This window comes from Lissotriton vulgaris, chromosome 4_1, assembly GCF_964263255.1.
Source record: "Lissotriton vulgaris chromosome 4_1, aLisVul1.2, whole genome shotgun sequence".
Classification (NCBI taxonomy): domain Eukaryota; kingdom Metazoa; phylum Chordata; class Amphibia; order Caudata; family Salamandridae; genus Lissotriton; species Lissotriton vulgaris.
The window spans coordinates 2,015,851,344-2,015,876,479 of record NC_141691.1 but is presented as its reverse complement, the minus strand read 5'-3'; the positions used below and the strand labels follow the sequence as shown (position 1 = coordinate 2,015,876,479).

At 45.5% G+C, this 25,136-nt stretch overlaps 2 protein-coding genes across 2 annotated transcripts in view; both read left to right on the top strand.

Annotated features, from left to right (window-relative positions):
• The window catches only part of LOC147724882 (alanine aminotransferase 2), a 1,140,553-nt gene that overhangs the window by 356,374 nt on the left and 759,043 nt on the right, over positions 1-25,136 (top strand). The gene's annotated exons all lie outside the window — the stretch shown is intronic.
• Positions 1-25,136, top strand: part of PPP1R16A (protein phosphatase 1 regulatory subunit 16A) — a 267,171-nt gene that overhangs the window by 183,221 nt on the left and 58,814 nt on the right. The window lies entirely within an intron of this gene.

The following is a 25,136-nucleotide window of genomic DNA, read 5'->3' as shown; positions in this document are numbered from 1 at the left end:
TGCTTCAGACTGTTTCATCCTCGTTCTTTTTCCTCTTTTTTGTATAGTTCTGATCTCCACCGTTACACTGATATGCATTTTCTGTTCCCGACTTTATTTAAATTCAGGATTTTCTCTTCTTTGCGTCTATTTTTTTCAACATAGCTACTCACTCTACCTCCACTACTCCCCCACCAGACACACACACACACACACACACACACACACACACTCTTACACAACTGTTCTATTCCTTGTTCTCGCCTCCCTTGCATTCATGCCTTTCCTACCGATGAAGTGGTCAGTATGGAGGTATTGTGGTAAGGCTGTTGGGTGGCCGTGGTCACCTTTGTGCACCAACACACATGTGCTTCGTCGTTTGTCGCATCTGCTGGTGTTGGTAGAGATGGCCGTGCCGTTAATCTGGCCTCCAGAAACCCTTTGCTAAATGAAAGGTTGGAAAGTTGGTTCCAAGATCAGAGGGGAGCGTCAACATCCTCTCGGGTCACTTTAGGTTGTCATCGGTCAGTCTTCCCACCCAATGGTCTTCTTACCTCTGTGGTGCCTTCCTCAGTTGTGGGAAAGCGTGAGGAACGGGACGCCTGTGACGGGGTCACAGAATGGGGTGTGCTGAAAGACCCATGTCCTGTGGCTTTCTAGAGCATTGTGGGCACAGACCCCCGGGTTGAACGTGCAGTTGCCCACGTGACACTGGGCCAATGTCCTCATCTCCTTGTGCCTCAGCTCCATGTCTACCAAACCCGATGGCGCTTAGGACTGCCAACACATATCTGTTCATGGCTGCTTTTGTACTCACAGTGTTGGGGATGGGTTGGTTAAAGGGCGCGTTGCTGCACCATCTGCACACACACCAGAGGACTAAGATGCCTTGAAAGGACGTATAGAGTCAACATCCGTGTGTGGACAGTGGCAGCCCTGCTCCTTGTTCCCTCCCTGCGGATTAACCCTGCAGTGGGATGTCCCGAGCTGTGGGGAGACCTTGTCTGCATCCAGTGAGCCGACCCCTCTCTGTGCAATCCACTCTGCTCCCCACGCCCCCCTTCTGAGGGTTCTGAGCTTTTGATGTTATGTTACATAATGCTGTGTGATGCTGTGCAGTGCTGTGCACTTACCTGGTTCTTCCCTATGCTGGGGTTCTATATGGACAGCCTTACTTGGATCTGTTTATTTCTCCATTCTTTCTGATTTCTTGCTTCCTCCTGCTTCGTTTTCTCTTCCTTTTTCTACTTTCTTTTTTCTTCAAAAAATCGTTAAGAAACTAAGGAAATATTCAACCCCAAGTATGTACTTGGGGCTCTCCCTCTTTTAAGATTAGATCTTTACCAAGTGCGCAAAATATTACAATTCCATTGCCCTTTCCCTATCCTCTCTACTTCGAAGTGGACAAAACATTGGCATATTAATAATCTTATAAATAAATTGAATACATAAGTAAAAACATAATCTATCACTCAGCTGCATTTAGCTTAAAAAAACTTTTGACCTATTTTTTTTCTTTCCACAGACGCATTGCTTTTATAAATATATGTATTTTTTGCAAAAAAGATTAGAGATTGTTAGAAAGTTTTTTAGCAGAAAGCCTTATGTAGAACTGATGCACATATTCATGAAAATACTTCATCGCTTGGTAGATATATCACTCTGTGTCCATCAAGACCGCCCAACCCTGCTCCAGATGAAGGGATCTGAAGACACACGTGTTTAAAGAGCCCGACATGACGATGAACCCTGGTACCCCTCCCTCACATGCGGACTGTACCTGTGACCCTCTGTAGCACTCTGACACCTGTCAGCTAGGTTTGCACTATACAAATACCACATACATACATACATACATACATGTATGTATATCTTCTAACACAATTGACTATTTCTCACAGATAATCTGAATCTCAAGAAAATATGTCCCGCTGCACTGCTCATACCCAGCAGGCCCCGCTGCATCCAGGCCGGCTGGAGTTCTTGCATCCTCACGCCCTCTTCTTTTTATATTTGCTTGGCCAAACTCCTCGCCTCCTTTCTTCAACAGGGAACAACGGCTGTAGCTACGGCTTTGACACATCAGGGAACCATTCTCTCCCTTGAAGCTTTCTCTTTCTCGCTGTAAGACCAAGGATAGTGCAGTTCACTTCCAGTAATTGTCCTTTTTTACCTCTCTACAATCATTTTAAAGAGTTTTCTTTCAAGGAAATTCCATAGAAACAACCCTATCACTTTCCAAGTTTCTCCATCTCTTTCGCATTCAAACCTTCTTCTGTCGCCTACTTTAGATACTTACTATCAACCTACTTTTCCCCATATTTTTCTTCTCTTGTTATTTTGGGTGTTTTCTTCTTTCGTTACACATGTTTTTTCACACTCCTTGTAAATGTCATGGAGAGCAGCTTTATCTTTCCCTGTCCTCTTTGTGCTGCAGTCGTGGTTTGCGTCTTCTCCGCGTATGCCACATTTTTACCACTGCTTATTGTGTTTTTGAAAATATTCTTAACATTGATATTGGAATGTTAATTCCAGCTGTGCTGGGGGAGTATATTTCTCATGCTGTCTTCATTTCTTCAGGGCCAGAGGGCACTTGCTGCTCTGACAGGTATCACCTGGGCCACGTGCAGACATTTAGTGATATACACTGATAGCCCTTCTTGTCTTTATTATCACTAACTCTTATATCTAAGGCCAGATGTAAGATTATTGTTGCCCAAGGCATGTTTCTACAGTTCAAACCTGTAAGGTCTCTGTAACATACGCTGCTGTTCGACCTAATCTGAGGGATAGTCCTGCTGTCCTGAAATGAAAGCTATGCCAGGTTTCATTTTCCCATCCTACGCCTCACAAGAACATGATAAGCCTTGTTACTTAACAGATACCGTATTTTGAATGGGCTAGAAGGGACAAATGAAAAGAGGTGAGAGGGGTGGAACGTGGAAGTGAAGCAGGATGTTTTTTTGCTTTTTAAAAATGTTAGGAAGCCAGACAAATTGCATGTCCAGACTATTGGAACTATTTGTACGACATTAGATCTTGCTTGCGACGGATCGTGCTTGCTGTTAAAAATGGGTTGGCAGTTGTGTGCACCCTGTCCAAATAGGGACCCTCACTCAAATCAGGGTAAGTTACACCCTCAGAATAACCCGTGTTCCCCCCCTTTGGTAGCTTACATGAGCAGCCAGGCTTATCCTCAGAGGTAATGTGCAAAGTATTTGTGTACACACAAACACACCTCCACACACCAAAAATCCGACATTAACAACTCAAGATATGAATTTTCATATGTAAATAAAGTTATAGTTCTCAGAAATTAATGGTTGTGCGTATTGAAAGTCAAAGCTGGTGTGTGGTGCAGGGGAGCTTAGCATTGAAAAAGCCAGTGATGCGTCGGTTCTTTACTGCTATGCAAGTCGTTGGCATGGTGAAGCTCGGGGACTGCGTTGCGCAGAGAAAGTGATGTGTCTCTGTAGGCAGGGATGCGTTTGATCCTTAAAGCAGTGCGGAGTCGTTGAGCCGTCCATATCCGGGGACTATTCGTAGCACAGGGGAGGTGATGCATTATTTGCGGGCACAACACCCAGTTCCTAACTGTGGTGCGGTTTTGATGATGAAATTGGAGCCCTGAGACGATGCATCAATGAGGCGCCAAAATTCAGGTTGCGCTGCAACGATTTCACAGCATTGCAGTTGGCACTGTGATGGAGTTGGAGCGGTGTGTTCATGGACTTCAGTGAAGTGGTGCTCAAGACTCAGGCAATGGTGGTTTGTCGGAGGCTCTACGTCAAAAGGCCAGGGCTTGCATTGAGCAGGGACCACCCTTCAGTGCAGGCAGCGGGGATGTGGCAAGTTATGCGATAATGCCCCTGATTCCGAAAGATGCTTGAAGCTGATGCATTGATTTTTCTTCTTGTTGCACCAGAACTCACTTCGAAGGGCCTAGAACTGGATTTGGCACCACTTGGCAGAGCGGTGCTCTCAGCAGAACAGCCCTGGTGCTGACAGATGAAGTCTTAGATGGCCTTGAGGCTTCCAACAGGAGTGAAGGTCAACTCAAGTCCTTGGAGAAACTTGGAAAGCAGGATGTAGAAAGAAAAGCCCAGTCCTTTCACTCCCAGGACAGAAGCAGCACGAAGTAGGCACAGCAAAGCAAACAGCAAAGGGGCAGTCTGTCCTGACAGCAGCGTCAGGAGGGATCGAATGTCATCAATCCAGGAGTGTTCAGAGTATATTGTGTCGGAGGTCCAGTACTTATAGTCAATTCAGCCTTTAGATTAAGTACACTTCAAAGAAAGGTCTTTGTAGTGCACAAACCCTGCCCTTCCTTGCCGTGGCTCCACACACACACACACACACACACACACTACAGGGGGTGGAGACTTCTTTGTGTAGGGGCAAGCACAGCCCTATTCAGGTGTCAGTGTCAACTCCTCCCACCACTCTAGCTCAGGAAGGCCCATCAGCCGGGTGATGGGCCATAAGGATACGCAGGGCACACCTCGGCTCCCCCTGTGTGACTGCCTAGAGTGAATGCACAGGAGCCCAACTGTCCCTCTGACCCAGATGTGTATTCAGAGACAGGCAGAGGCACAGAATAGTTAAAGTAAATACATGCTCATGTTTTAAAAGTGACCTTTTCATACATGTTATTTAAAATCCACCTTTACTGAAAGATGTATTTTTAAATTGAGGGTTCCAAGACTCCAAACTTCAATTTTCTATCTGCTCCCAATGGAAAATTGCACTTAAAAATGTTTCAAAGCAATCCCCATGTAAAACACCACTGTACTTGCTCTACCGTTTAAATGCACTGCTCTTTGCCAATGGGACTGTCTTGGACGTACCTTGGAGGTGACAATTTATTTATTAAAAGGGAAGATTTGGTCCTGGCAAGTGATTACACATCCAGGTCTACATCAGAGTTTCAAACTGCATGCACAGACACTACAGTGGTGGGTATGAGGCACATTACAGGGCTACTCATGTGGGTGGCACAATCAGTGCTACAGGCCCACTATTAGCATTTGACTTGCAGGCCCTGGGAACACCTGGTGCAATGTACTAGGGAGTTACTAGTAAATCAAATGGGCAAATCATGGAGAAACCAAATACAATTACAGTTTAGACAGGGAGCACTTGCACTGTAGCAGTAGTCAGCAATATTGCCCAGAGTGATAAAGCCAACAAAAAAGGTCAGAGAAATAGGAAGAGGAAGGCAAAAGATTTGGGAATAACCTTGCAAACAGGGCCAGGTCCAACACTTTTGACAACAGTTTGTTTCTTTTTATTTTATTTTTAACACTAAAAAGCGTATTTTAGCCTGCCCATTACATTTCTGTGCTTCATTGTCTCTCTGATTTAGTTTCTTCTCAATGGACAGCACATATTGGTATTACTTCTTCTTAGCTTTTTGTCCTTTTGAAGCACACGTGAAGCATAGATTTTTTTAGTGCTTATCTGCGGCTCACACTGGGACCTGGTACCTTTTAGAGTAAAAATATATATTTTTAGGATCAAGCCTGCGCCAGTGCATACATCTTGCTTGCGAGACACTATAGTGTACAAAAAGGTCTTGGAGCCGTCCCATACCTTAACATTTGTTCACTTCAGCATCACTCCTCTTTGAAGCATCCCTTTTTTGGGTAGTTAAGCCAAAATGTCACTTCTGATGCTTACTGTAGGGTGTGGACCAATTGATTCAATTTAATCAGTGCCCGTCTGCTGTTCCCAACGCAATTCAAGTGCTATTTCGCCTCTCCCTCCCACTCCTGCTTCTTCCTCAACAGCCCTTTTTTTCTCGTTTTTCCGGTTGTTCCATTCAGCAAAGTCAATACAGAAGGGAGCACCACCTGGAAAGTATATTACTTGTGACAGCGCAATATAAAGGGGACAGGGTATCTTTTATTCCCAATCATATATTGAAATTAAGTTCTGAGCTTAACCAAACATGCCCATAAACGCTTTCCACAAATAGCTGTGTGTTTTATCATTTATTTCTAGATGGGCAGGGCTTCTTGCTGATAAGGAGTTTTCTATCTGGTCTCCTTTCACGCCCTTCTTCAATGCCCTGTCTGTGCTTGTTGCGAAGCGAGAGTATGTTGTTATGTTAAGCTGAATTTATAAAGCGCACTGACACCGGAGGTTTCCTGGTGCTGAGAGTACACCCACCGTCTCAATCAATTACTGAGCAACAGAGAAAGTTGGAAATGTTTACTTCGGCAACACTGACTGAGGATATTAAGCCGAATTATCCAATAAGGCAAAGAGACAAAAACAGCATGGAGCTGGAGGGGGCAAGTTACGGGGGCTACCTGAAACAGCAGAGCCGCCATAGCAGGCACTGCTGTTTACCTGCAACACAGTGTGAGAGCTGCATCTTCATGGGCACAGCTCTAAACCCCTAAAAAACACAGCACTAAGCCACATACTGCACAGCCACTGGACTGGCAATTGTAACCCCATTGCAGTATAGTATCCAGTTCGGGGCAACGTACAAGGCACTGTTCGGCCACAGGACATTGCAAACACAACGAGACGAAGGACTCAGTTTTTCAAATACTCACCCCCTGTCAAGAGATCTAGGTTTTAAGCCATTGTTGTTTTGCTCAAAATGCCATTCCAGTTGGAACCCAGCCATATGCAAATCAGTCTGGGGGGAGAAGGCACGATTTCGGGGTATGCCCATATGTGGGTCCCGTGCTAACTACACCACTGGATTCAAGCTAGCCTGGCTGATGAAGGGTGATGCCCTGAAACCGGTCCCAGGATGCTTGTTTCCGGTCCAGGGAGGACCTGACTTGGCAGTTCGGTCTGGACTGTTCCCATAAAGAACAGGGTCAAGACTGATTTGCTTACAGCTGGGTCCAAACTGGGGTGGTGTGGTGAGCAAAAGAATGATGAATTAAACCCAGATCCTTTTGACTGGGGGTGAATGTTTGCATTGTCCATATTCCGTCCATCAATTGTTTCTTTTGCAATAGGCATCAGAGCAGCAAAAAGCCAGGTACTGCATGGACTTCTGGGATTGGCATTGGTACCGCGAGTGCTTTAACTGGGCTGGTAATGTCTCATACTGAGTATCTGACCTTCTTTAATTTCAACAGGAGAGCACCTGCACCTCTCAGCAAACATGCATTATCTTTAATGGGCGAGTACCAGTACTTCCTAGTAGCAAGCGGGCACTTCGTCATAATGAGTTCCTGCACTTTTATACTTCCTTTCCAAAAGTAGGGGCCCACTTGCGGAAGAGACTGCTGCCCACCTTCAACCCAGTACCAGAACACCAAGCCAGGTACTGATCAACAAAAAGATCAGGTTCTGTTGTCCGGCTTTGCACCGTATCTGACCTGCATTCGGAGTGGCACGTCTATAGACCCACAACACAACACAGCAAATGAGCAAGTGGTGGCTCCTCCGCTAAGGCGGAGGAGCATCGCCTCACTGCTTTTTTTGCAGTGACACAAAGGAAAAATAAAATGATAGTAACTCTCATTATGATTGTTTTCTCCTACTTCCGCCCGCTTTGCGTTAGGAGGCAGGGACAGGGGAGGATTGGCGGCACCCTCCTAAAGTGCGCAGTGACTGTGTGGCCTCCCCTCTCGAGCCGCCCAAACTGTCTTACGTACTTCACATGTTTTCCATACAGGCTGCATAACAGCCAACATGGAGAACATGCCCAGACCCCCAGAAACACGGCGCTCAGATCAATCACAAGTCTGCTAAGGCAGTGTTGTGATTAGCTGACTGGCCACCTGGGTGTGCTTCCGATAAGGCGTTGCGAGGGCGGACTACGGAGCCGAGGAAGCAGCGAGAAGTTATGTTTTTATTTTATTTGTTTTATTCCCACTTCTCCCCCGTACCACCCTGCTTCCGCCCCTACCTCCCGCATCCTCCCCCTTCCACCTGCATCCTCCTGCCTCCTACCTCCGATCTGTGCCAGCCGCTGCTGAAATTAGCAGCAGGGTAGGGACACCACAATCCCCCAGCTTGGCATTGCTGCCCCCACTCTGCGGCACAACATCAGCAGCAGCAGACAAATGATTGCCCAATACCTGGGACTGCACTGAGTGCCACCCCTCCCCTCAGCATAGTGTCAGAGAAGCAGCAATAGACCAGGCACTCCACATCACTCGGAAATGGCACTGATGCCCACCTCCAACACAGTAGCAAAGCAGCAGTACTGCACAGCCCCTGGTCTGTGGCCCAGCTGCAGCACAGCCAGCAAGAACAGCAAGAGACAAGGTACTGTGCCCCTCCCCTGGAGCACAGAAACAGAGCAGCATGGAAGGCATGGGCACTGCTGCTCACCTGCAGCACAGTGCCAGCCTGGCACCAGACCAGCACGAGGCTAGAACTTCCCAATTACTGGGGCAGTGACAATCCCTCCCACCTCTTTTGTCCGTATTTCCTACCTGATTCGTCCTCCTTGTTAGCTCTTCCCTTCCGCCCTGCAACAAAAACAAAATAAATGTTGTGACACAGCCAGCACTAGGAGCTTTTTACACACACTCTGTTGTCTGTGTTGCCACCAATGTCCTACCTCTCTGTGTTGCCTCCTTTTCCGCCAGCAATAAAAACAAGCATTTGTAATGCAATAGGTCTCGCATTTACGCGAGAGCTGTTGTATTGCAAATGGTAGGCATCACGGACAATGGGTGGGAGGGCGGGCGGGGGGGAGAGAAGGCACGGACAACAGGAGGGAGGGTGGGGGATAAAGGCACAGACAACGGGAGGGGGCCCGGGGGAGAAGGCACGACAATGGGGGTGGAGGGGGGGGGGGGAGTAAAGAACGCACCAAAGCATGTTGTGCCTGCAGTAGGAGAACCTCATTAACCCCTTCGATGCTCATGACGAGCTCAGCTCGTCATGAGGCACAGTGGAGCTGTGCTGATGACGAGCTGAGCTCGTCATGAACATGGGGCTTTTAAATAATTCCGCACTGGAGGAAAATTGCTCTAACAGCCAAGGTGTTAAAGAAAATATTGCTCACAGTCTAAATAACATGTACTGTGTAACAACCGAAGTAAAGGGGCCAGTCACCATGGGAGGTGACAAATGAAGAGCAGGCGGTACTAAGGAGGGACTAACAAGCCTATTGACGAATCAGAAGCCAGCATTTAGGGCTGACAATGACACAAGCCAATGACAAATATGGGCGGAAAGTGTGGGGGGGGGGGGCCTTCTATTTCCTACTCCTCTACAATAAGTCTTGCAGAGCAACACACGTGCGCTGGCTCTAGGCTCGACCTAAAAAATAGGGCTATGACGCAGCTAGTGCTGGTCAAGTGATATCGACTACTGGTAAGCATCATGGCTAAAGGACTTCGACAAAGCAAATAGCTGTCTTTTAGGCGAGACCTATTACTTTGCCAATGCATGTTTTTTTTGTTTGTTGCTTCCCGTTCTGTTGCTTTCCTCGTCGTTGCTTCCCACATAGTTGCTTGTAGCTCCTCTTTTTGTTGTTTTCAGCAGTACACAAATGTTTGTTTTCTCTACTGAGCGGCTCCTCTAATATTGAAAAGGACATGGGGGGGGTGGAAGCAGGGTCGGATTGGGAGCACAATTCGGCCCGGGCACTGACAAAAAAAGTGGCCCATATTTAAGGGGCGTGGCCCATATTTAAGAGGCGTGGCCCACATTCAAGGGGCGTGCCCTGTCATGAAACACCATTAGCACAGACAAGGAATGAAAGTGGGAGGATACTGTTCTTGCACATGGCACAGGGCCAAGGTGACAATGGCCTACATGCTGAGCAACTAAAAAAAATAGCAAGGCCCCTTTTTGTCACAAAATTATTCCAGTCCTCCAGCACAGGAGCACCTGAAAAGCAGCAAAGCCCCTGCTATTACTAACCTACTCAGCCCTCCCCAGACCTTCAGCTCAGGAGCACATGAACAGAGGTAAGGCCCCTGCAATTAGTAAATTAATCAACCCTCCAGGCCTTGGGAAAATGTCCTGGCAGGGGAGCACAAAACACAGCTTTCTGGGTCATCCAAGGTAGCCAGGTAGCCAGGGGGGAGCCTGAGGTGAAGCTGGTGCATGGGAAGTGCCTTCCCAGTGTGTTCTGGCAGTTTGAGTATTTACCATTTACTGTAGTATTACCCTTGTACCTGTGTTTGGTACCCTTTTGTAACTTGCACAAGTCACTTTTCTCTTGTAACACACTGTTTGCTACCTCTCACTTTTGTTTGCTTTAGATACTTGCACAAGTGCCACCATTGTCTACGTAACGTTTGTTCTTGTGCTGGAGTGTCTGCCATTAATTGCAGTATTATACCTCTACTTGTATTTTGTACGCTTTTGTAACCTGCACACATATCTCTTTTTCCTCCTGTAATGTATCGTTTGCTCCTCTTGTATTTTGTTTGCTTACTATTGTCACTTTTGATTCATGTAACTTAACGTTTGCTTTTGTAATTTGTCCACTTACAATTTTCTCCTCATGTATTATTGCTGTTCCTAGTGTGAAGCGCTCTGACACCTTCGAGTAAAGTCAGCGCTATATAAAATTGCATAAATAAATAAAACAAAAAAAATTCCAAACATCACCAGGCCCCCACAGCAAGACCCACTCTTCCTCGCCCACTATGCCCTGAATGTGAAGGGCTGTGGGCGAGGTGCTAAGACTAACACCGTTTCTGGGCTGCATGGGCGCCAGGGGGCCGAGGTGCAAATGGCTCAAAGGCCTGAGAAATACCTGGCCCCCAGGGAGGCCGATTATTGCAAACAATCACCCCTCCCCAGCCCAGCCTCAGCTTGATTGCTTGGCAGGGTAGGGGTGAAGGAGAGCTGACAATCGCTGTCTGGCCGCACAGCGAGGCTGCTTTCATTTTCTCAGACAGTCTCTGTCTCCGTGCACTCTGTGGGCCGTTTTTTTTTCTCCCCTTTCCTAGTCCACTCTCTGTGGACTGGGACAGGGGAGAAAAAAAACGGCCCACAGAGGGCACTGAGGCACCGGCCCTTCGGCCCATTCCTGAATGCCCGCCTTGCCAATCCGCCCCTGGGTGGAAGGGCTCCTTTTACCTTTCAGGACCCCTCTTCTTTCTGCGTTTCTTCACTGTCCCGTGGCGCGTCATTTGCGGGGTCACAACCAGAGGCGCAACTAGAGCCACATTTCGGGGGGGGCTAAGAAAAAATTTCGGGGGGGGCTGAACTTTAATCAGTAGGCAGAGTGGAGCGCAGAGTCGAGCTGCAGGGGCTCTTACAAGGGCTGAAACAATAACAATGCCTCATTACCATTCAAATGGTCTTTAAACGACCTGTAAAAAGTTTGGGTGCGGCTGTGTGTGTGCCCGGGATCTGTCTCATCCCGGGCTGCCACACACGACGGGGGGGGGGGGGGGGCTGAAGCCCGGTGAGTTCAATGGGTGTTGCGCGCCTGGTCACAACCATTGTGAACACAATGGCCTGGAATCAGGACGCACAGACACACCATGAAAAGCATTGATAGACCCGAAACAAACAAAAGGTTCGAATCAGAAATGAATACGATTTGTTTGTTGCATTTATAAAGCGCGGGCTGTCTGCCCGAAAGCGCATCCTGGCGCTGGTGCTGAATATGAAGGTTCCTACAGCCCCGAGCACGAGACACGCCTCGCGCACGCCCTCTGCTCCCAGTGAAGGCACTCATTCAAGCCCCGCGTGCCTGCCGTCTGCACTGACAGGTCAGAGGGGAGGGGGGCGGGGGCTGCCTGTGTCTAAGTAAGCATCATTACCAGAAAATCCGCTAATAGAGCGATACGAATTGCGTCCCTTTGGACATTATTTCAAACTAGTTCAAATTGTTTACTTTACGAGGTCAATTATTAACTTTTCCGCCCCGCTCGTCTGTGGCAGAATGTACATATGACTGCACAATGCTATCTCTGGGCCTTGTATCCCTCGCATCAGCTGATAGAGTGCACAGGAGGGTTTAACACATAAATAAGGTACCGCAGTAATCACACACACAACATTGCTGCACACTCAGGCACCTGACACACGTTGATGGGCACACATAGTTAGACTTCTAAACATTCACATACACCCTGCTAGAAACACTCAGGTCCGCACACACCGTGCAAGACAGACAGAAATATTCACACTGTTAGACACACACAATGTGACACACACACCGACATAAATGCACTGCCGCATACACGGCCACAGGCAGAGACACACTGATAGACACGCACAGACACACGCACTACTGCACAAACATGCATGCACACACACTCTGCTAGACACATAAGTACAGGCATGTGCACACTGCTAGGCACATACATGCACTGCTAAACATATGCAGGCAAAGAGACGTGCAAATTGCTAATTATACTCAGCACCGACACGCACACTTTTAGACACACTCAAAATGCTAAACACATGTATACATATTGTAAGAGACACACACACACAGGTACAGACACACATGGCAAGACACACACAGGAAGCAACCCACACTGCTAGGCATACAGGGTACATACATATTGCTACACACACAACCATTAACACCCACACACTGTTAATCACACACAGATACAATCACATACACACTGCTAAATACACACATACAAAAAAATGCAAGATACACGCAGGCACACATCCACACTAGCACCTGTACACTGCTGGACACAAACAGGTATGTATACACACAAAGGCACATAAACTCTGCTGACATGCACAGGCATGCACACAGTGCTAAACACTCGTTGGCACAGACATGCGTGCCCAATGCCAGGCACACACAGAAACATATTAGCAAACAACACAAACACAGGCACATAAATATACATAAATACTGATTGGCAACTACAGGCACATCTAAACAAAGGCACAGAGACGCATACACACTGATATATATACACACACAGATGCAGATACTAAACACTGCTAGGCCCACACAGGTACATATAGATACTGCCAGACACACAAAGGTACACACACACGGGTACAGGCACATAAACACACTGATAGGCCCTCATTTGGAAACATACACAGGAAAAGTGACACATGTACACTCTGATAGGCACACACAAACACATTTGCACACAGACAGACAATCCTACACACTGCTATACACAGGGACAAATACACAGACACACATACACACTGCCAGACACACAGGCACATATGCTCACTTACTTACAGGGCCAGACATAAGCACAGAGACATACATACTGCAACACAGATTACTCCCATATACAAACAAACACATAGAAACATACTAAAACACGCATACACACATAAACAGTCGCACAGACACTCTTACCGAAACTCATGCGTACATACAGACACACACACACATATGCACACACTCACACACACACATTTTTGTGTCTCTTTCTACTGCTCCAATATTGTCACAACAATACTAAAATGGTATGCATATGTATTGAGGCATCCGACTCCAACATAATTATGGCTATTTTCAATGTTACTGTTTTTCAGATGCTTGCTGGTGCATATTGAAATCCCATTTCCAAAAAGGCAGCTGCCTTGGAAGGGCAAACAAGGCTGGGGGAGAGTCGATTATAATGCTCTAATAATAATGTTTTTTCAACAGTGCTTCCTAAAACCCAGTTTGGGCTTTCTTAATACTGTAAATAATAAATGTTACTATTAGAAATATAGTTTTCATAAATTTACTTGACTGGAATGATGAAAGGTCGAATTAGCCTTGACAGCAGTTGAACCTGTGACCTACAGAGTTGGTGTGGCATACAAGGTAGTCTGGCACTGTCAAGAGAGCTGGTCTGACAGGCCAGTGGGTGGGCAGATTTTTTGGCTCTTTTTTGATCTGGTGGGTCGATGCATGCGATCACCTGTACCTTGCAAAGCATCTATCCAGCATTTTATTCCAAGTTCAACACTGCCTTATTTGCAGTGTGACACTGTTTAGGTCTCGCCTGCGACGGTGCATGCGCTCTCACTTGCAAGGGTTATTGCATACAACAAAGGGCTTGCGGTCTGCGCATCGCTTACCATTCATTGATTTTATTGTACTCTCATTTGCTGACTTCTAATTGGCCAGCGGGCGCCAATTTTACATTCTCTTCTTTCGGCTGGAACATGGCCAAAGTACTAAGTACTTGCACAGGTAGAAGTGTTGGTGAATGGACGATCCTACTTCTTTTACGGAAACACGAGATGCATAGACTGGGTGGCGCAACAGCAACACACCTCGCCCGAAAACATTGACACCATGCTACGGGTCCCCACCGGGACAGTCCTGATCAGGGCACTGGCGGTGCAGGGGAAAGGCATTACGTGGGCCTGTTAGTGACTCGAGGGCTCTCTCGCCAGCGCAGGCATGCCACGAGAGTTGGCAGGGTATGCTCAGACGTGCTCTCCACACCACTGGAGTCAAGCTATCCTGGCTGAAGACGGCTGATAGCCAGAAACCGGTCCTCGGAAGCTTGTTTCCGGTCCAGGGAAGGCATGGCTTGGCAGTTCGGGCTGGACTGTTCCCATGGGGCACAGGGTCAGACTGATTTGCATATGGCCATGTCTGAACTGGGGTGGTGTGGAGTGCAAAAAAACGATGGATTTAGGCCCAGATCTCTGTACTGGGGTGAATGTATGACATTGTTCTGCATTCTGTCCATCAACTGTTTGCATTTGTAACCCCGAGTGGGATGGGTATGCTCAGACGTGAATCCCATGCTCTCCACACCACTGGAGTCAAGCTATCCTGGCTGAAGACGGCTGATAGCCAGAAACCGGTCCTAGGAAGCTTGTTTCCGGTCCAGGGAAGGCATGGCTTGGCTGTTCGGGCTGGACTGTTCCCATGAGGCACAGGGTCAGACTGATTTGCATATGGCCATGTCTGAACTAGGGTGGCAGAGTGGGCTAAAGAACGGTGATGGATTAAACCCAGATCTGTTGACTGGGTGTGAGTGTTTGATTGGTTCAGATGCTCCGTCCATCACCACCCCCATTTGGATTGCACAAGAGTACCTTAGCACTTGCCGTGGCAGTCCACCTCCAGGATCCTGGCACAGCCGGTGCCACTGAGGGTTCAGAGGATGCTCCCTCCAAGAGGGAGTCTGCCATCACTCAGTTGAGTGCGTCATCCACCCCTTTCCCTGCTGAAATGGATGATGATGTGACTACCCTGGCCACGCCGCTCTCCTTCTGAATGCTGTTGCTGCATACACTATGACCCCCCTCGGCCGTCCGGGTTAAGGGGCAGTACACTTTTCCACTACAGGTGGGCCCTCACAGCTATCGTAAACGGGAAATAGAAGCGCACTCTAAGAATTTATATTTCTTAACGTTAATCTTATATAACCCGAGGGTGCTACCCTACTAATGTGTGTTGACATCACACACGCAATAAACAGTAGGCCTTACAGGCTAAACCCTGATTTTAGTGAGCACTGTTCCTATTGAACTTGCGTTCTCTAGTACTAAATTTCACTTTTTTAGTTTAATAAAAAACTACTTGCTAAACAATATTTTCTTTTACAAACACTTGTTATTGAACAATAAAGCGTAATACATTTCTTACATTCATTAACATACAATTACGCAACCAACTGATAACGACATAGGTTGCTTTAAGAGAACAAATTCTAGATTTAGAAAATATTGTACAATACAATTGTCCTGTACAATACATCCTTGTATTACAAATCCCATGTTATTCGGTGCATGGCTGTCACATGGCCCATAGATGTCACAAAGCCCGAAGCCCCATGCATTTGTGGACTCACTGGTCCCTTCCTCAGGGGCAGTATTCTGTAAACAGAGGAATTGGTCATCATGTGTGTATGCATGTAAAACAGGTAAACATAGGAGAGGAGGAGAGTCCCATGTCCAGCAGAACGGAAGAGCATAAAGCCAAATAAAAAGATAAAGATAATACAATGACAGCCCCGTCGTGAAAAGCACCTCTGCTTTTCACGACGGGACTGTTGTCCTCATAATGTGGCACATCATGGTTCGGTGTTTTACATGTATATTCACTCACACAGACTTTGTCTTTGTCTTTCTCTTTCGCTTTAAGCTCTTCCGTTCTGCTGGACATGGGACTCTCCTCTTCTTCTAATTTTACTTGTTCTGTTAAAGCAACATATGTCGTTATCAGTTGGTTGCGTAATTGTATGTTAATGAATGTAAGAATGTATTACGCTTTATTGTTGAATAACAAGTGTTTGAAAAAGAAAATATTGTTTAGCGAGTTGTTTTATATTAAACTAAAGAAGTGACATTTAGTACTTGAGAACGCAAGTTCAATAGGAACAGTGCTCACTGCAATCAGGGCTTAGCCTGTAAGTTCCTCACAGCTATTGCCCCAACCAGGCACCATAGGTCCTGCCCGACACTGGTTGACATGCTTTGAGAACCCTGTGGTCCATGGCATGTCATTTTACAGGGCCCATGAGCCTGAAACATTATGTTAACTGTTTGAATTTTAACTTTTTGTATGATTGGCTTTCAATATCCATTTGGTTAGACTTTTTTTTATGCTTTTTACTAGCCACTCTTGCAGTACATGATTAGACAACAATCTGCTTAATGGCTTCCAGCTCACGTGCACCTTAAGCACTGTTTTGCACACTTAAATTACCCTGCACCGGTTTGAGTGGTCATCCCCCTCAGGTTTCATTCATGACTCCCAAACTCCACGGAACTTATTTAAAGCAGATTTTATCCATGCTTGCACCCAAGACGATATGCATTACATGTGTAGTTTGCACAGCCATGCCACGATTGCAGACCAAGGCTCTGGTTTTATCCTTGGCTGCGCCCTCGAAATTCTTATGTCATCTATTTAAATGTGGCCTAGTGTGGGCTGTATCCCTGCGCCTGCTCACGTCCGCAAGAGCAATTTTCAGTCTTCTCTCTTACCAGATGAAATCAGGTTTATATTTAAGCTTTTGTACACACATTGTAATGAGTTTAATTAATTATGCAATAAAGGAATCTCGACTGACTGGACTGGCTGGCTGTTTGTGCAGCCAGATGTTGCTCTGCCGCCCTGGCGATGGGAGTTGGGATCTTTGTTTTGTTGTTACATTTGAGCCTCACATCACACACACACACACACACACACACACACACACACATTGCAATCTGCATGGGGTTTGCCTACCAGCCTGCCATTCCGGGTGGGTAGGGATCCATCTTCCCTGCTCACACCCCCCCAATACCAATGGCTACCAAATGGTTAAGATATTGTTTTTAACTTGGAATGTCCAGATTATGGGCACTGCCAAGTGAGGTCAGGCTGTCCATCAACACATCAACACATCAACACACAGCTTTGTTACAAGAAATGCACACAGCTAGTGGGAAGATTCAAGGACTCTAAAAGTGTTAGAGGGGCAAATGCTTTGGCAGGGCCTCACGGCAAAGGGACACTAATCTGTATAAGGCCCTCTGTACCCTTTCAGAATATAGGAGTTGTAGCGGACCCGGTAGGGCACTTTGTGTTGATGAAGGGGAAATTGGGTGGAGTAGATGTCTTGCTGGGAAGCGTGTACTTGCCGAACCTTGCGTTGCCAAGATTTCTGGCACACATACCGTGGCTCCCCACTAGATGGTCCCAAATGCATTGGATTATTGGGGGAGGCTTTAACTGTGTCCTGGACCCCAAATCAGACAGGTCTTACCCTTCTCTCCCAGTCCAACACAGCACGCACTGCGTCATACCTGTCGCAATGACCTAATAACAGATAGCTGGTGGGCTTGGTACCCGGCTGCGAGGGACTGTTTCTTCTACGGCATATGCTTGTATTGATACACACGGATCAGAATGGGTTCATGCCGGCCAGAGCCACGTCTCTCTGCATCCGCAGATTGCACAGACTGTTGACGGAGACTCTGTCTCATTGTCCCTACTAGGCTTGTCTGGTCCTGGATGTCGAAAAAAAGTTTGATACCCTGGACTGGAACTGCATGTTTGAAGCCTTAGAAAAAGTGGGCACAGGGGCAGGCTCCTATGGCTGATTAAGCTCCTCTACACCGAGCCATTGGCTAGAAATAGAATAGAGCAACAGATCTCACAACCTTTCCTCATCCGCAGGGGCACACGCCAGGGCTGCCCTCTCTCCTCCCTTGCTTTTTGCCCTTGCGATAGAACCTGTAGCACAGTGACTACGTTAGTCGGGTCACGCTTGGGACACATCTGATTCCCTGGCATATGAAAGCACTCTCGCACAAGACCCAATGGCAACTCTCCAGCACAGCTGCCAACATGATATTGACCATGGACTGACCCAAAAGGAGTGGAACAGAGCACTGTTGTCCCCACGATAGGTCTTCCGCAATTTCAGTTTCCAGTACATCCAACATAACATATTGCACAGAGCCAACCTAACACAAAATATATCCTGCAGTAACACCCTATTGCCCTCGCTGTCGCCCCCCTACGGGGGACATGATGCATATGTTCTGGAGCTCGGGCAAAAGCAGGGCTTGCTCTAGGGCAGTGCCAGCAGTGCCACCGCACTGGGTGCTGACTTCGGATGGTTGTACCGTGTTTGCAAGTATGGTATGGGTTTAAAACCACCTGCTGCTGCTCTGTTTTTTGCCTCCATCAATTTCCAGGCACCAATAAAAATGGCAGGGTAACCGGTGATAAATGTTCTTCCTTGAGAGAAATGGAGTAAGATTGCTCAGAGGGTTAATATGCCTGCTGCAAGGAACATGCACCATGCAGATCACAAAGTGAAGATAATTACTTAGGTCAGTGAGTTACTGCTTTTGTCTGAGAGATTCATTTGGTACTTGCAGTTTATAAGTTACAATCCTAATACAGATAATTGAGCTATAACTGTCACTAAAGAGCTGCACGCACCCTGCAAGGTATAGATTAGAACGCTATGATTTTTTCCCGTCTTTCATTATCCTAATGTGGCAAAAAGGGTTCATTTGGGTAGAACTCAATTCTTATTATTAAAGAAAACCCCAACCATGGTGTTACATTTTAAACTTTAAAGAGTTTCTGCTTCTCCTGATCAAGCACTCTAATGTAAAGATAAGTTCTTCATAAGTTGAGTAGAAAGTAGTTTATTGAGCCCAACAGGAAGGAAAGTCATTCTCTTCACAGACCATGTAACAACTGACACACTTTAATACATTCCATTCTAATAATGACCTAACTACATTCTCAGCAAGGAATGTACTCAATTAAAGGCAAAGATACAACACATCTCCCTTATTATAATAACAAAACGAAAGAGAATAAAAACAAGGAAGGAAAAAAAGAAGAGGAAAAGGATAAAAGTACATAAGGTAAAAAGAAAGCAAGAAAAAGAAAGAAGGAACAATCAGGAAAACAAAGATCAAGAAAATGAATAAGTCACCCTGGGAAGTAATCTTGAAGGTACAATGGAGGTCTCCTAGTTCTAGTGCTAGTACTGCGAGAAGAAACATGCTCATTCTGAGGTGGTTGATTCGAGCATTTCTCAGAGGCAGGTTCTACAACACATTTACCAGGACCAGGTTTCACAACACCATCATCCCCCTCCACACACTTTGACAACAGCGACATACACCAAACATCTCCACCAGCAAGTATAACCACATTCTTCATGACCTTTATAATGCGTCTAGGCCCAAAATACTTTGGCTCACCCTTCGGGAACTAAACAGCCTTTTTAATAAATACAAAATCACCCACTTTCCAAGAAGCACTCTTCGCGCCCTTCAGAACGTCAAATCTGCTCTTGTACTTATCTTGATAGTTTTGCAACCTAGAATCTTTGATCACACAGCCTCTATCCTTAACAGACAACCACAAAGGATTAAGCTTAGAACCAGCAACCCTACCTTTCAGTTTTTTGAAGGGTGATAACCCAGTTACACTATTAGGTGTGTTCCTATGCGCCCACAGTTTTTCCCTGAGAATGGGTTTCAAAGGAAGTCTTCTCTCCAAAGCGGTCTGGGCTCACGCTCTAACCAACCTATTCATGCTCTCCACCAAACCATTTGCCTGCGGGGAATAAAGAGCAGTCCTATGGTGGGTGATAGAAAGATCCTTCAAAAAATCAGACACTTCCTGGGAGGTAAATTGGACACCATTATCAGAGACCAAAACTTCAGGTACTCCCTCGCAGGTAAAAGCATCCTTCAAGAATTCAATAACGTTCCTGCTCAACACGGAGCCCATGCAAGAAGCAGACAACCACTTTGAAGTGTAATCTACTAGAACAACACCACATTTTTCAGAAGGTGCAAGGTTCTCAAAAGGTCCAATAATGTCAACAGCAACTTTAGACCAAGGACGCTCAGGTATGGCCACAGGAGAAAGAGGGGCGGTATTGACCTTCCTAGATTTATCATTACCAGCACAAATGTAGCAGTCCCTCACAACAATCTCAACCTCACGGTCCAATTCAGGCCACCAATAAGATTCCTTGACCCTAGCTTTAGTGAGACTACGACCTATGTCCCTCATGAGCTAAATTAATTATCTTCTCTCTCACCCCAAACGGGGGAATCAACCTGTCACCTTGAACAATGTTCAATTCATCCCTCACATTCCAATAACCCTTAGCAGGATCGGGAACCTCTTTTAAAACAGGCCAACCATTAACCGTGGCTTCCAAAACAAAACTCCTGGCCGGATCATTAGAAAAACTATCTATCCATTCCGCTTCATTTAAAGATGATTCCCTCACCCAAGAGATAACAGGAGGCTCAGTGTCACACAAGACCAGCTTGCCAAGGGGTGACCTGGAGAGCAAATCCGCTGGGACATTTTTAAGACCAGGTAAGTATTCCACACAGAAATTGTACTCCATGAGTCCTTCGACCCACCTCTTAATTCTAGGAGTTGTGCATTCAACATTTCTACAAGAGAACAACGGCACAAGCGGTTTGTGACCGGACCTAACAACAAAAGGTAAACCCCATAAAATGAATCTAAAATGCTTGATGGCCCAAAAACAAGCTAAGGCTTCACGCTCAATAACCGAATATCGCTCCTCAGCACCTTTCAAAGAACGTGACGCGAAACCAATAACCTTTTCCGAACCATCCACAAGCTGGGACAAAACAGCCCCCAATCCACGTAAGCTCGCATCAGTAGACAAAATAGTTTTCTTGTGCACATCAAAATGCCCCAAAGTTGGCATCTTTGCAATTCCAGACTTGACAGTTTCAAAAGCCTCAGAACATTCCTTGTCCCAATTGAAAACAGCACCCTTTTTCAGTAGGAGCCTAATAGGCTGCATCACACTAGCAAAGTTTGGAATGAACTTAGAATAATATTCGGATAACCCATTAATTTCACCTGATCCTTATTAGAAGGAGGTTGGGCTTGGAGGATAGCCTCCGCAAGATCAATCTTGGGACTGATACCCCCCCCCAGATATATTGTGCCCCAAATAAGATACTGATTTGACCCTGAATTTGCATTTCTCCCGTTTCAAGGTCAAACCAGATTCCTTGAGTCTTGACAAAACTCCAAAAAAGATGTCATCATGCCTACCAACCTCATTCCCGTAGACCAAAATGTCGTCCTGGAAGAAAAGAACGGAATCAATCCCAGATAAAACATTCTTCATGATCCTCTGAAAGCAGGCAGCTGCGCTGGCTAAGCCAAAAGGCATCCTGATAAACCTGTACGCACCAATAAGAGTCACAAAAGACGTCAAATGTCTTGATTCCTCATGCAATAAAACTTGGTGGTATGCTGCTGACAAATCCATAACGCTAAACACAGTAGCACCACCCAACTTTGTCAAAATCTCATTAATATTAGGCAAAGGTTGCCTATCAACCCAAATTGAACCATTTAAACTCCTGAGGTCCACACACATCCTAATTTTGGTACCCTTGTCCTTAGGTGCCAAAACAATTGGTGCAAGCCATTCAGAGGATTATATCTCCTCAATTACACCAAGCTTCAACAGCCTATCAATCTCAACTTGGAGTGGTTTTAACATGAGATTAGGCACCTTCCGAACTCTATGTACAACAGGTTTAGCATTACCTTTCAAAATTATCTTGTGCTTGAAACCTTTCAGAAGACCCAAATCTTCACTAAAAACTTCAAGAAATTTCTCAAAAATATCCAAAAAAATCACCCAAATGAGAAACCAGCATAACCTGTTCAGGAGCATTGGGATTCAAAGTAATTCCTAAGTTCCTTTGATGACGCCAACCAAGGAGATTATCTCCCCTTTTCGCAACATACACCTTTCCAACAGTTTCTCTTCCCTTAAAAGTGATGGTCTGGATGGAGTATCCAATCAAATCAATTTTCTGTTTAGCATACCCAACAGGATTAATGTCAGGAGTCAAAAGTTTGATCTTATCTTCATCAAAATTTTTAAACCAAAATGTATCACTGATAAGAGTGAAAAGTGAACCAGAATCAGCAAGTACAGGAACAATCTTGTTGGCAATTTGGATGTCACAAGAGGGCATAAATACTTTGTCATCATCAACTTGACTCACACCATTAACAGCATCATCTTGCAAATTGGTGATACAATGAATTGAATCCTGAGGGTACTCTTCATCATCATCAACACAATTAACTTTGTTGCTTTTACACATCCTAGCATAATGGCCCTTCCTCCCACAATTCCTACAAACGGTACTCTTAGCAAAACAGTTCGGATAGTTTGGTCCATGTTTCTCACTTCCACATCTGGGACATCTGAATTTATTCTCTCTGTTAAAACTGTTGATATTGTAATTTTGTTTAGGTCTCTCAACTTTAAAAGTAGCTTTCTCCTGATTTGAAGGAACTTTACTAATGGCAGCAACATTTGTCTCTGGTTGAAAGATTTGACGATTTTCATTACTTACACTGGAAACAGGATCAGATAGAGAAGGACCTTTCCTAATTTCCTTAACCCAGGTAGAGGTATGTTCAACACTCTCAACAATGAGTATGGCCTCTTTCAAATTTGGATTTTTTGACAAAAGTTTTTCCTGGATCTTGAGATCATTAGTGCAACGAACAAGTTGATCACGAATGAGAGAGTCAGTCAAAAGCTTAAATTCACAAGTTTGTGCAAGGGATTTAAGTGCTGCCACATAGTTTCCAACTCTGTCTTAGCCTGTGTACGCATAAAAAATTTGTGTCTTTCCATGACAACGTTAATGCGTGCACCAAAATGATACTTCAAAAGGAGTACACATCAGAAGGCTCACCCGCACCCCTACCAATAGGTATTGGATCCAAACTGTCATAGATATTTCTTCTTTCGATACCCAGATTGTTCAACAAAACAGCTTGTTTTCTGACGGCAGAAAACTTCTCCCCACCAATGGCAAGTAAGTAAGAGTCAAAAATCGGCTTCCATTTCTTCCATTGTAAAATTGGTTCAGCTTGCTCACTCAAAAATTGAGGAGGTTGATTCATTCCACTCGCAGAAGATGACATGCTGAAAGGCAAATGTAATTAAACAAACTAACACAATAAGTTAACCAAATAAGCTAACACAACAATCTAAAATAATGAAGGGAAAAACAAAAAAACAATGAGAAACTAAAGAAGTGAAATCATCAAAGTAAACGAAAGTAAAAACTTCTCTGTTCATAGATGGGTACTTCTATTCTTGGTCACTTCTTTTCTTGGTTACTTCTTTTTTTTTTCCTTCTTTTCTTCAAACGAACATCAACAATCTTCTAAGCATCAGGGACGAAATCCAGCCGATTGCGTGCATTCAATGGTCAAATATTGCCTAAAACATAAAATGTGACTTGCCTCAATCCATGTATTAAAATGCGTAGAACAATGTCAAAAGCTTGAGCGAGTATCGTACTTGTGAAATGCCGCACTTCCGTAGTTTGCCAAAAAAACAATGCGTGTCACAGTTTGTGAGAGTGAGAGGACGGCAATGCACGCGGTTGCTTAGCAACATGGGATGCACGCTCTACGTATGACTACAACACACTCACGCAGTCGACAAGACGCTCTTCGTGTGACGACAACACGCTCACATCAGTCGACAAGACGCTCTTCGTGTGACGACAACACGCTCACACAGCTTGTTCCAAGTCTGTTGTATGACGACAAGAAGGCACGGTCCAGAAACAATGGCAGGCACGCTCCAGTATGCTTTTGTACAACTCGCGCAGTTCACGTGCAGGATTTAAAACACGCAGTCCAACGAAGGTAGGCACTACTGCAGTGAAAGTACTCAAAAAATAGTAAATATTAAAAATGTACTTGCCGCTATGATGTCGCCACCTCAGAAATCAGTTCAGACTTGGAAAGTCACTCGAAAAAATTCAAATGGATAATAAAGTCACAATCGTAAAGAGATCCCAAGAAATCCGAAAAACAAAATCACGCAGGGTTCATAATCACCTGTTGGACTCATCGTCGCCAGTAATGTAAAGATGAGTTCTTCATAAGTTGAGTAGAAAGTAGTTCATTGAGCCCAACATGGAGGCAAATCGTTCTCTAAGCAGACCATTTAACAACTGACACACTTTAATACATTACATTCTAATAATGACCTAACTACATTCTCAGCAAGGAATGTACTCAATTAAAGGCAAAGATACAACACACTCTTACACTATACTGCCTACGAGTATGGATGATATGAACTCCTACACCTTGTAGTCCTCTATCTGATGTAACGTTCCCTTTATACTGATTTACACATCTACAATTCATTGTCTCAGTGCAATGTATGTGTGTGATGTAAAGTGCTATGACACCCTACACTGGTATGAATTGAGCTATAAAATAAATTAAATGCACCTGAGATAGAGTGGTTATGGAGACTGGAGGGGCACTGTTAAAGGGTGGTAGTGAGGGAATCCATGGCAGTGGAGGTGGTCACTAGGTGTACTAAGAAACACTGCTGCACCAGCACTTAAGCCGGCCCCAGGCAGCAGTATGCACAACCCTCACCCATGTTACAAGCTGCATCGATCTGGAATATGCAGCCAGCTGTTTGCTGGGCCTCTACAAACGTTGCAATGCACGTGGCGCCTCCAACCAATTTATAGACTTAGTAATGCTACCCACCAGGAAATTGATTACAGTGCATTGGAAGACATCGACACTCCTGAGCGCAGCGCACTGGCCAGCTATGGCATCCTGTAGCGAAGAGTTGCGGGGACTGAGAAAGCGCCCCATGACTGCTGCATGGGCCTCTCTAGCTCCTCTCTATACTTCAGGGAGCCCCTGGTGGTGACAATAGCTCCACATGAACAGGCACAATAGTCACTATGTAAACAGTGGCTCCCCTGCA